Source organism: Dipodomys spectabilis, unplaced genomic scaffold (genome assembly GCF_019054845.1).
Source record: "Dipodomys spectabilis isolate Male_0828 unplaced genomic scaffold, ASM1905484v1 ptg000106l, whole genome shotgun sequence".
Classification (NCBI taxonomy): domain Eukaryota; kingdom Metazoa; phylum Chordata; class Mammalia; order Rodentia; family Heteromyidae; genus Dipodomys; species Dipodomys spectabilis.
Window position 1 is genome coordinate 757,447 of NW_024870783.1, and position 11,700 is coordinate 769,146.

Below are 11,700 nucleotides of genomic sequence, written 5' to 3' on the forward strand. Positions count from 1 at the left end.
TTATTTTTTGTGGGGCTATTACAAATGGAGTTGCTTTCCTAATTTCAGCCACACTTTTCTCATTGTTGGCATACAGAAAAGCCATTGATTTTGGGGGGTTAATTTTATAACCTGCTACTTTGCCAAAGTTTTGAATCAGCTTGAGTAATTTGGGAGTGGAGTCTATGGGATTCTTTAAATACAAGATCATGTCATCTGCAAAGAGGGAGAGTTTTATTTCTTCTTTCCCTATTTGGATGCCCTTTATGTCTGCATCTTGTCTTATTGCTGTAGCTAGGCATTCTAATACTAGATTGAAGAGAAGTGGAGAGAGTGAGCAACCTTGTCTTGTTCCTGAGATAAAAGGAAATGGCTTTAGTTTTTCACCATTGAGTATAATGCTGGCTGTAGGTTTGTCATATACAGCCTTTATTGTATTGAGGAATGTTCCATGGATTCCTAATTTTTCCAAAACCTTCATCATAAAGGGGTGTTGGATCTTGTCGAATGCTTTTTCTGCGTCTATTGAGATAACCATGTGGTTCTTATTCTTGCTCCTGTTGATGTGATGAATAATATTAATTGATTTGCGTATATTGAACCAGCTTTGCATCCCTGAAATGAATCCTGTTTGATCGTGGTGTATGATTTTTTGGATGAATTGTTGAAGTCAGTTGGCCAAAATTTTGTTGAGAAGTTTTGCATCAATGTTCATCAAAGAAATGGGTCTATAGTTCTCTTTCTTTGATGAGTCCCTCCTGGTTTTGGGATGAGGGTTATGATGGCTTCATAGAATGTGTTCGGTAGTGAGCTTTCTCTTTCAATTTCATTGAAGAGTTGGAGGAGAATTGGTGTGAGCTCTGCTTTGAAGGCCTTGTAAAATTCGCTGTAAAACCATCTGGTCCTGGACTTTTCTTAGCTGGGAGGTCTCTTATTGCTGTTTCTATTTCAATGCTTGATCTGGGCCTGTTAAGATAGTTTAACTCATCTCGTTTTAGTTTTGGCATGTCAATATTTGCTAGGAAGAGGTCCATTTCTGTCAAGTTCTCAAACTTATTAGCATAAAGTTTTGAGAAGCATTCCCTTATAATGTTCTGAATCTTGCTTGCTTCCGTGGTGATGTTTCCATTCTCATCTCTGAGTTTATTAATTTGGGTGTGTTCTCTTCTTTTTCTGATAAGATTTGCTAAGGGTCTGTCAATTTTGTTAAGTTTTTCGAAAAACCAACTCTTTGTTTTGTTGATTCTTTCTATAGTTTTTTTGGATTCTAATTCATTTAATTCTGATTTAATTTTGATTATTTCTTTCCGTCTACTGGATTGGGGTTTATCTTGCTGCTCTTTTTCAAGGAGGTTTAGATGTGTCATTAGATTGTTAGTTTCAGATCTCTCCAATATCTAGTATAGGTATGAGTCAAGCGGAAAACGTCAGAGAATGTGATGTTAGGAAAACGAACCCTCAAATATGTATTTTAATGTTTTTGTTTCTTTCATGCATGTGTTTCTAACGCATTTATAAGATTATTTCTTGGTTGCTTTGTATATCCCTCCCCCACAGTGTAACCCCTGCTTTCACTATATTTGATGTCAGTATAACATGTGGAGGAGATGGGGACAAACAAGTCGCTTAAGGATTCAGGTGGACCTGTTGCAACAATGAGAAGTACAAAATGTCAAGTCAAAACCAGCTTTACAATGTTGGAGGGGGGGGGTGAGGGGGGGTATGATTGGGTGGGGGGTAGGGGGGAGGCTGGGAAGGGAGGTGAAGGGTAAACAAAGGAGGAGGCTGCAATGCTTGGTAAGAAATGTATGCATTATCCTGCCCATGTAATTGTAACCCCTCTGTACAGTATGTTCTCAAATAAAATAAAATAAAATTAAAAAAAAAAAAAAAAAGACTTGAAGGAAGATTTCTCTGAAGAAGTAATAAGAATGGCCAATAGACACATGAAGAGTTGTTCAATATTTCTGGCCATAAAAGAAATGCAAATCCAAACATCACTGAGATTCTGCCTCATTCTTGTTTCAAAGCCCCATGTAGCCTCTTCCCAATATGGATGACATTTTCATGTGCTGCTAGTTCTAAGACTCTGTTCATAGATTCTAACATAATCTTCATTTTTAGGGTTCTATTCACTCTGCTTAGGCTTAGTGTCTTTAACCCAGGTGTGGAACATGGTATTCATTTTTGGTTTTTGGTTTTTGTCAGTATTGGGCCTGAATTCTGGGCCTGGGCGCTGTCCCTCAGCTCTTCAACTCAAGGCTAGTCCTCTATCGCTTGATCCACAGCACCATTTCTGGCCTTTTCTGCTTATGTAGTGCTGAGGAATCAAACCCAGGGCCTCAAGCATGCAAGGCAAGCACTCTACCACTGAACCACCTTCCCAGACTGTGTTCTCTTAATTATTAGAAGAGCCCACCAAATGAAGGAGACATATGCAGGTTTAGATACTTCAATGGGCTTCAGGATAACTGGAAATTTATGCTCCTTTTCAAGGAAAATCTCTGCTTCTCAACACAGTAGCTTGGGTGAAGACACATGGACATTTGACATTACACACAGAGCTAGGTTGGTAGAAAAGATTGTTCCACTGTGAAGGGTGTAAGCATTATGCCCACCTTTGGTCCTGAGCTCCACCCAGACCTGAGCTCCTCCCTGCCCTGGAGTTCCTACCATACAGCTGGTCCCTCCCTCTCTCTGCCCAGACCCACTAGAACTCCCATTTACCTCACTTCCTAACCCCCAGACCCTGCTGCTATCTAGATAGAGGAAGCTGCCATGCGTTCTCTCTCTGGGAGAAATATGGCTCCTCTAATAAACCTTGTAATAATCTTTCTCCTGTGCCTGCCTGCCTGTACGTGATCCCCTGGCATGGATGTGAACTATCCTTTCATTGATCCTTTCATTGGTGGCCCTACGGGGCTAGGTTCCCCAGTGGATTCGCTACCCCCCTCTACTTTGGATGGGGGTCCGACCAGCTTCCCCGGGACCTAACCTGAGAGCCTACACTCTGATGAACAGAGGACCAACAAGGTAACTTTCTCCTGACTGATCACTCTACCTGCTACCGGCAAATTAAGTCCTACCCCAGGTCAGGGACCAGTTGACTGGAGTTCGGGTTTCTGATTTCTGTACCTCTGCCATCTGACTGAAATCTTGGCCAAGTGCCCTCTCTGCCCCCCCTCCCCTGCCCTTTAGGCCTTCCATGGCCAAGGACCACTGTGGAGAGGGTGATGATCCTTTCCATGGGTAGGTCCTTGTTTGAGCTACATTGCACTGCTCTGCAGCTAGCTTTTAGCTCTGGTCACTTACCATGGAAAAGTACAGGACTAAATTTCCTTACAATCAAATTTGACCCCAAATTTATGTGAGCTCTCGGGCAATTAGACCTCTCTCTCTCTCTCTCTCTCTCTCTCTCTCAAGTATGGATGAGTTTAAGTTTAAACTCCTTCTCTGTGGATCCCCTCTTTTGTGGCCTCCCCTATGAGGTGCCCCACTTCTGCGGCCTCCCCAGTGAGGTACCCCCTTTTGCAGCCTCCCCAGCTAGGTACCATTTGTGGCCACCCAGTGAAGTACCCCCTTTGTAGCTTCCTCCACGAGCTGCCCCTTCCTCTGAAGCCTCCTGTGGGAAGCCTCCACCTCTGTGGCTTCTCCTGAAAGTCCCCCTTCCCTGAAGGGCCTCCTCTGTGAGGCCCCATTCCCTTACTGGACCCCTCCTCTGCCTTTGTAGTGGGGGGCAGAACCTTAAGCTCTAGTTGTGCCAGAAGCAAGGCATCCTCACTGTCTAAATCTTTAGTTCGCTCTAGCATTGACCATGTGGCAGGTGCACCATCTTGGCTTCATGGGAGCTCAGCTGCTATTTCACACCAATTTGATTTTGTGCCAACCTCAACTTGATTCTGTGACCTCTGACCTCTGACCTGACCAGCTGCTCCATTATATCATGTCATGTGTCTGTTCTTGTCTCCTGTGTACTAAAAGTTTGTTGTTGGCCAAGTTTTGTGTTTTAAACTGACCACGTGATTCCATCATAATTAGGCAAAGTAAAATTTCAAAACACCTTAAATAGATGATTTAAAAAATCTAAGCCCTCTCTATAATCTGTGCACAAACATATGTGTCTGTCTGTCTACTTGTCTATATGTAAACGGTTATGGTTTCAAGGTTACCAAGTAATCTGCTTACTAAAAATCTTTGTCAATGGAAGCTGTGATTAATTTAAATTGCTTTAACACTTTTTGACCCGACTATAAGCCAAAGAAACTAAGGCTAAGGTTTTAATTCTCCATATTCTCCCCTGTGCACTGATCAACTCCCTTTAAGATCAAGGGACCAGAGTGACTATGCCCAGGCACAGCTGCCTAAACCAGTGGCACCAGCCTGCAAAAGCCAGTGTAAACCAGGTCTTTAACCAGCATATGTAGAAATTTTTGCAGGTAACCAGTGACAGATGCCACATACAAATGCCATAGCCTCGCCCAGACTCTGGCCTTGTTCCATCACACGTGACCAAAAGCCCGATAACTTGGGTAAAACACAGGCCACCTCAGATATTTGGCTTCTGTAAATGTTATTCCCTGCAAGTTAGACCATAGGGGTGTATGACCAAATGATAAACGGCCTAAAGGTAAAGGGTGTAGCCCAGTGTTTCAATGAAGCATATAAATGCAGATTCAAGTTGTAAGGTCCACTTCTGGATGGCCAGCAGACTCAACCCTTCTCACAGCAAAGTCTCTGCCCAGTACTTGCATTACCTATGCATCTGGCACACCTGGAAAAGGTCACATCTGGGTTCAATGTAGCCACACCTTTCCCCACCCCTACCTTAGATAAGGCCAAGCCTAGGGCTAGACACTCTCTCAGGCCTTTCCCAGCTGCATGTAGTGTCAACAAGATGGCCTGGTGCCAGCCAGAAGGATGAATAAACCTACCCCTTACTTGAATACCACGTGTGTGGTGCTGTTCTTACTCAACCTCTTTTTAAAAACCTTACAAAAGGAACTTTAGAAAAAGGGATTAAAAATGGAGTCCCCTTTGTGAAAATTTTGGAAGCTGTGGGGAGTGGCTGGCCTCTCAGACAAAAAAAGTTTAAAATTAAAATTGTCCTAAAGGTTTATTTCAAGGTAAAAGAGATAAATTAAGATTACCAGAGAACTGAGATTGTGTCCCTATTGAGATCTGCCTAAATCAGGTTCCTCAGCCAGTCAGAAAAATGCTTTTATAAACCAGAGTGCTAAAGAGGCTACCTTGCAGTAGCCCAAGATATAAGCCACTTTAAACAGGCTGGCCAGAGGCAATGGGCAGTACTTAGAGCGCCAATCAATGCCAGTTTAAAAACATCTACTGGGTTTTATTAAAAACTTTTGACAAGTAATTGTTAGTCAATTGTTAACAAGTTATAGGTAACTATCTCATTGATCTCTTTGTTGTTTTAATTGGAAATAAAAAGGGCTTTTGTAGCAAAGATTCCTTTTATCACAGTTCAAAGCTATCCTGGGCACAAAGAATCCCTCTAAAACTCCATTTCCCAGCTAATCGGCACAGAGCCAGACTGGAAACATGGCTTAAGACTCACCTCTAAGTTTTCAGCCGAAGGCTGAAAGTGGCATTGTGACTCTTATGTGGTATAGCACTAGCCTTGAGCAGAAGTGCTCAGGGACAGTGTGGAGGCCTTGAGTCCAAACTGTAAATGCCAATTGGGACAAGCTATCGCAGCAACAGACACTGAGACACCCATCAGGACAAAGTCCTGACAATGGAAAATCATGGAGAGGAATAAGAGGAGATGATATTCTAAATGGAGTCACTTTATGCTCGCCCTTTCAAAGTTAATCAGAGCCGGGAGATCAAGAGAAATAGTTGCTTGCCCACCTAATGTCCGTATCCATCTACCTTTTAACTGGACAGTCTTGCCTTTGTTGCCTGCTATTTATATTTATAGTAGCTTCTGATTTTCTCCCCTACCAAGTTGCCCAAAAGACCCTAGACACCCCATTCCTGCCTTCCCTGCCCCAAGTCCAGTTATTCCTCATTCCCTGTTATGGGCTTCAGTTGGGCATATACTCCAAATGAAACATTTCCAGCCCATGGCCAACGTATGTTCTCCTATGTCATTCATGTTAACTGACCTTGTCACCTTGTCAGCTTTTTGCCTGATTATTCCAAAAGTCTCTTTGAACAAGATAACATCCCCCACCCAGGATACCACCTGGGAACAAGTCAAGGCCATCCTGTTCCTACAGGCAACCAGAGACATCACTTACACTGCCCTGCCTTGCCCAGTGCAGATCTGTACCCTAAAGACCCCAGCTCCATGGATTCCTTGATGCCCCTAGGCCAGCAGGAAGTAGACAAAAGAGCCCAAGACACTCATTGGCTCAGGTATCTTTAAATATTTCTGCTACTCCCTTCTCAGGTTACTGTGATCCTAAAGCAGAAAAAGTCTTACACCCCTCCTCCAGGATGCTGGAGTCAGGTATGCTATATCTCCAATCCGAGACAGAAAAGGCAATTTCAGGTCTTTGATAGCTCCTTCTGGGAATCAATCCCTCCATGGCATATTCCTCTCTTGGGGTATTAACAACAATTTTTGCCTTTTATTAATTGTCTTGCATTTTAGATAATTATTGCCATGGAAAAAGAAGGACCTTTACCAACCACTGTCAAGCAGATGCTTCTTTGATAGTACCCAGCCAAGCAATGAAACAGGGACCCCTGACTACTTCACTCCTTTACAGCAGGATGTAGTCCAAAAGAAATGGCCTCTGCCAATACCCTCTGGCCTGGTACCCCCTATTTTAATTAAACAACAGAGCAGGGAATGTAAGCATTATGCCCACTTTTGGCCCTCACCTCCACCCAGACCATAGCTTCTCCCTGCCCAGGAGTTCCTACCATACAACTGGCCCCTCCCTCTCTCTGCCCAGACCCACCTGAACTCTCATCTACCTCACTTCCTAACCCCCAGACCCTGCTACTACCTAGATAGTGGAGGCTGCCATGTTCTCTCTCTCTCTGGGGGAAATATGACTACTCTAATAAACCTTGTAATAATCTTTCTCCTGTGCTTGCCTGCCTCCACCTGGTCCCCTGGCTTGGATGTGAAGCATCCTTTCATGGATCCTTTCAAAGGGGGAAAAAAAATCTAACAAAGACTTGCTTTTATGGATCTTCTGGGAATTCAGAGATGTAGGAGCAAACAAGGTTATACTATACAATACAAAAGTTTAACTATTTTCTTTTCAATGCCTTACCTTCTTTTTTCACCACTAAGGATTGCATTATAGGACAGCAGTGCTGATAAGTTGCCACATAAGAATTATCAGTGAATCATAGCAATTCCAACTTTCTGCTCCGGATAATAAAGACTGGTGACAAAGTTGTGGTGCCCAAAAGTTATCTGTAAATTTCTACAACTAATACTTTAATGGATAGGTCTTGTCTCAGATGAGGAAATTAAAAAAAAAAAAAAAGTCTTTGATTCTCAAAGGGATCAGTGGTGTGCTCCACCCACAGGAAAAGAAACTTCTGTTGCCTGACCTCGGTCTCCGGAGACTCGAATGTGTAGTCTTACTGAGATGAGGCAGCTATACAGCTGTGTTTAACCCTGACTAGCTGTTGATGATTTGCATGTGCCATCAACCCAGCCTACTGACCTCAGGACTTTTCTCACAGGTTTTCCTGCCCAGGCCAACTTCAATCCAGAATCCTGAGTAGCTAATACTACATGTAAGAGCCACCAGTGCCTGGCAGAAATTATGTGCTTCAGGTTTTTTTCATTACTTTTCTGATATCTATTTTTATTCACATATTTTAGCTGAACCTATTACTGAGATTCTGGGATTCTCGATACACTTCTATTATGTACATTAATAATGTCTTTCCACTTTTTTTCTATGCTCACCCTCCTGACTCCTGAACTGGAGCTCTTTTCAGGCCCACATAATTACTATTCTAACTGTTTTAAGTTTCTTTGAATGAGAAAGACCATACATAATGACCTTTTTTTTTTTTTTTTTTTTTTTGCCTGTTTTAGCAGAATGTCCTCCAGTTCCATTCATTTTGCTGTTGATTACAGGACTTCATGTTTCTTTATATATATTGTATATATATGGTCCATTTTATCGCTACATTCTCATCTGTTCTAGGATGCTTGATTGAATCCAAATTCACAGTATCACAGTAGATCTAGGGATGCAGAAATTCTCTTATAAATGTTACTTTTGTATGGTGCTTTATTCCAGCTCATGTCCCAGACTATAAGCCCTCTCCTTTCCTGTGTATACCTCCTGTACTGATTATAGGTGGAAAGGACTTCTGATCCCCACTTCCTCCTCATTTTTAACTTCATCTGTCAGCTAGTCAGTTTCTTGCTTCCAAGCTAGTCAGCTCCCAACCCTAGACAGTGTATGTGTGCCCACAGCTCTGGTTTGAGGCCATTGTCCCAAACTCTCCATGTTTTCCAGTGTCTAAAGTCTGTGTTGACTTGAAATTCACAAGTCATGTCCTGGAGCATAGATCAGGAGAATTTAATATGTTATCTTCAGAGCTTGGCTTCTTTCAACACCCCTTGAGTAGCAGCTTTTGGTGTCTCTCTTGCTCATCCTATCAATATATCCCCTACAATTTACCAGGTGTTTTTCACAATTACACAGTATCAAGCTGCCATCTTTTTATTTGAACCAACTTCGTCTTTCAGTGAATTGTAGAGAAGTTAATCTGTACCAGAAAAGGTAGTAGGGGCTATTCAAGGAAACAGATGATAAGATTAGAAGTAAAATTTTAGAGGAGTGGAGGGAATGGGTATAGCTTTTAGGTAGGATTATAAATCACCATAAAAGGGGGGAAGAAGAAAATTGTAAAAATCTTCCTGAAGCAGTTCTGTTAGCATATGCTACAGAGAGCAGATGGCCCAGTCCTCATCCCTGTCTGCATCTCTTGGAGACAGAGTTGCCATCACTTGCAGGGCCAGTCAGGGTATTAGCAATGACTTACATTGGTACCAGCAGAGAACAGGGAAAGCTCCAAAACTCCTGATCAGTTACACAACTAGTTTGCAATCTAGGGTACCATCAAGGTTCAGTGAGGTCAATCTAGAACAAATTTCACTCTCACCATCAGCAGCCTGCAACCTGAAGATGTTGCCACTTATTACTGTCAACAGAGTAATAGTTACCCTCCCATAGTAATACAAACAATAACATAAACCTCCAGGGAAGCAAAGGTGAGAGGCTGGGCTGCCCCATCTGCTTATCATGGTGTCTGCATCTGCTGATAGAGCTTTTCAGATGCAGCCAAACTTTGAAAGTCACTGGAAAGTATTGGGAGAAAGCTTATATAGGCATCTTCACACCCTAACCCTCTGTCCTTCTGCTCATCCCAAGCAGCACACACCTGACAATGCCTCTTCGAACTTTAAAAGAACACACATCTGTACTCCTGTGTGGTCCATATTCTGCAGTCACTCAATGAAGAATTCAGTCTAAAAATGTCAAAGCAGGTTTTTGAAAGGAAGACAATATGGCTTGTGAAAAATATTTTAAAAATAATTTTGTAAAGAAAAATAGTCATTAAAAAGTTTGATTGCCATGGAATAATTTTATTTGAAGTAATGTGATGTTAGGGTATTTGTTCATATTGTACAATGTTTTAATAATACAATTAGGCAATCAGTCATCACTTAAAACACTTACCAAATTTTTTGTAGTCAGCAGATTTTCTTTTCTTCAGCACATGAGATCTTTTTTATTGGCTTTCATAATTTTTAATATGTTTTGTCTTTTCTTTTTTGTACCAGGGATTTCAAGTAACATTTTTACAACACATCCAATGCTTTTAACTAGTTACCAAATATTAATTTATCTTGAATGCTGAATGTCAAATCAATCATTATTCTCCATGTGATTCTCTCATCCCATGACAATAAAATGGAATGATTTTTTTGAAACTTGAGGAAATATAATGACAAAAATAATAAAAATTTTGTAATTCTGATTTGGAAACTGCTGACAGAATTATTCTGTTGTTTGACCTCAGATTATTAAAGCACACTTGATTTCTAGCCCAATTCAAATAAATCCACATATAGCTAAATAAAAATAGGCAATATGTGAATAAATAGAACATATTTAAGACATTTATGAAACCATATACTAGGTACAGTTACATAGTGACATATATTACAACAATGTTTACCAGTTTAATCAGAAAAAGGTCTTCCATATACCATACAGATGTAATAAGTGCCATAAATTCATATTTAATATTTATATATAGAATTATGCATGGATGAAAGAGGTTGAGTAGAGAGGGATGGGGTAGAAAAATTAAAGGGGTGACATTGATCAAGATATATTATATGTATAAACTATGTTTAATGGTCACTCTTTTATACAACCACCTATATATAATAAAAATATAATTAAAAACAAAAAAATGTGTATGAAATTCTCATTTGTCATGACACTCATCTCTGTCTGTCAGACAGGATGTGGATGTATAGGGTTGAATCTCATCTGATTCAGAAAATCCACAGTAAACTAGAGAGGGAGAGGACTGCTGGGAAATGCACTTCCTGAAGAGATTGTGATGACAGGAGCTCACAACTAATGACCCAGTGCAGTCATGGTCAGGAAGGCATTGCCCAAGACCATATTCGCACATGCTTCTTCCTATCAGCAGCTTGTAACTATAGCCAGAGTTCACTCAGTCTCAGTCCATGGAAAATGAATATTTGCATGAAATATGTAAAGGACACTTCTCAAGCAAAACTTCTTGACATATAAGAAGCAACAAAACTGAACATGGATGCAATATTATTTTTTTGTCTTAGCATCACTTAGAGCATGTTACAAACACAAAATTATAAAATGACCTCAGATGTACTGATAGTGAATCTGCACTTCAGCAAGTTATCAAATGATCCCTGTAAGGTTTAGGAAGTTGTATTAAGATGAGTATCAGAGGTAGAGATTTACTTTTTATACACCAGTATATTTAAGAGCATTTCTATTTAAACCATATCTCTCTTTCTCTCATACCCTCCTCTCTCCCCTCTCTTTGTCCCTCCCCCTTTCTCTCTCAATCTCTCTCTCTCTCTCTCTCTCTCTCTCTCTCTCTCACTCACACACACACACACACAGAGATCTGTGTCAATCATTTACTAAAACAAAGTTATTGGCATAAGTTCTGAATAAAGAAGAGTTTTGCTTAACTCACAGTGTTAGAAATAAAACTCCAAGATGTAGTATCCTCATCTGTCTGTGCTCAGGTAAGGCCTGTCCTGTCGTGCCACAACAGTATTAGTAAAGAGGGAACAAGCTGCAGATGAGATGGCCAAGCATATAGTTGTGGTTACAAATGAGTGGTTATAACACATGAGTATTATGAGAACTGACTCAATCCATGAGAGCAGCTTTAATCCTCCTGATGGCAGGAAATCTGATGGCCTGCTCACTTCCCATAAGGCATCACTGCTCAAGGCCAAGTGGGGTCCATTGAGCCATCAGCACATCTCTTTCTCCATGTGCACCTTCTTCACAAGCACAGAGATTTTGGAGACAAGAAGTAGAGACAGAGCATCTGACACAAATAAACAAAGACTAATTAACTAGATTGGTACTGCAGACATTTAAAGATTTTATGTTAATTAAAGGTAATGAGAAATATATTTATACAAATATGTATTAATATAATTATCTTGAAGTAGTCACATCAGTACAT

At 40.9% G+C, this 11,700-nt stretch overlaps 1 long non-coding RNA gene across 1 annotated transcript; it reads left to right on the top strand.

The window, feature by feature from the left end:
• The first annotated feature begins 150 nt into the window (after nt 1-150).
• On the top strand, nt 151-9,161 carry LOC122114163. The gene is made up of 3 exons (XR_006148539.1): nt 151-160; nt 1,381-1,385; nt 9,076-9,161. It is a non-coding gene; the product is annotated as an uncharacterized LOC122114163 (long non-coding RNA).
• The last annotated feature ends 2,539 nt before the right edge of the window (nt 9,162-11,700 follow it).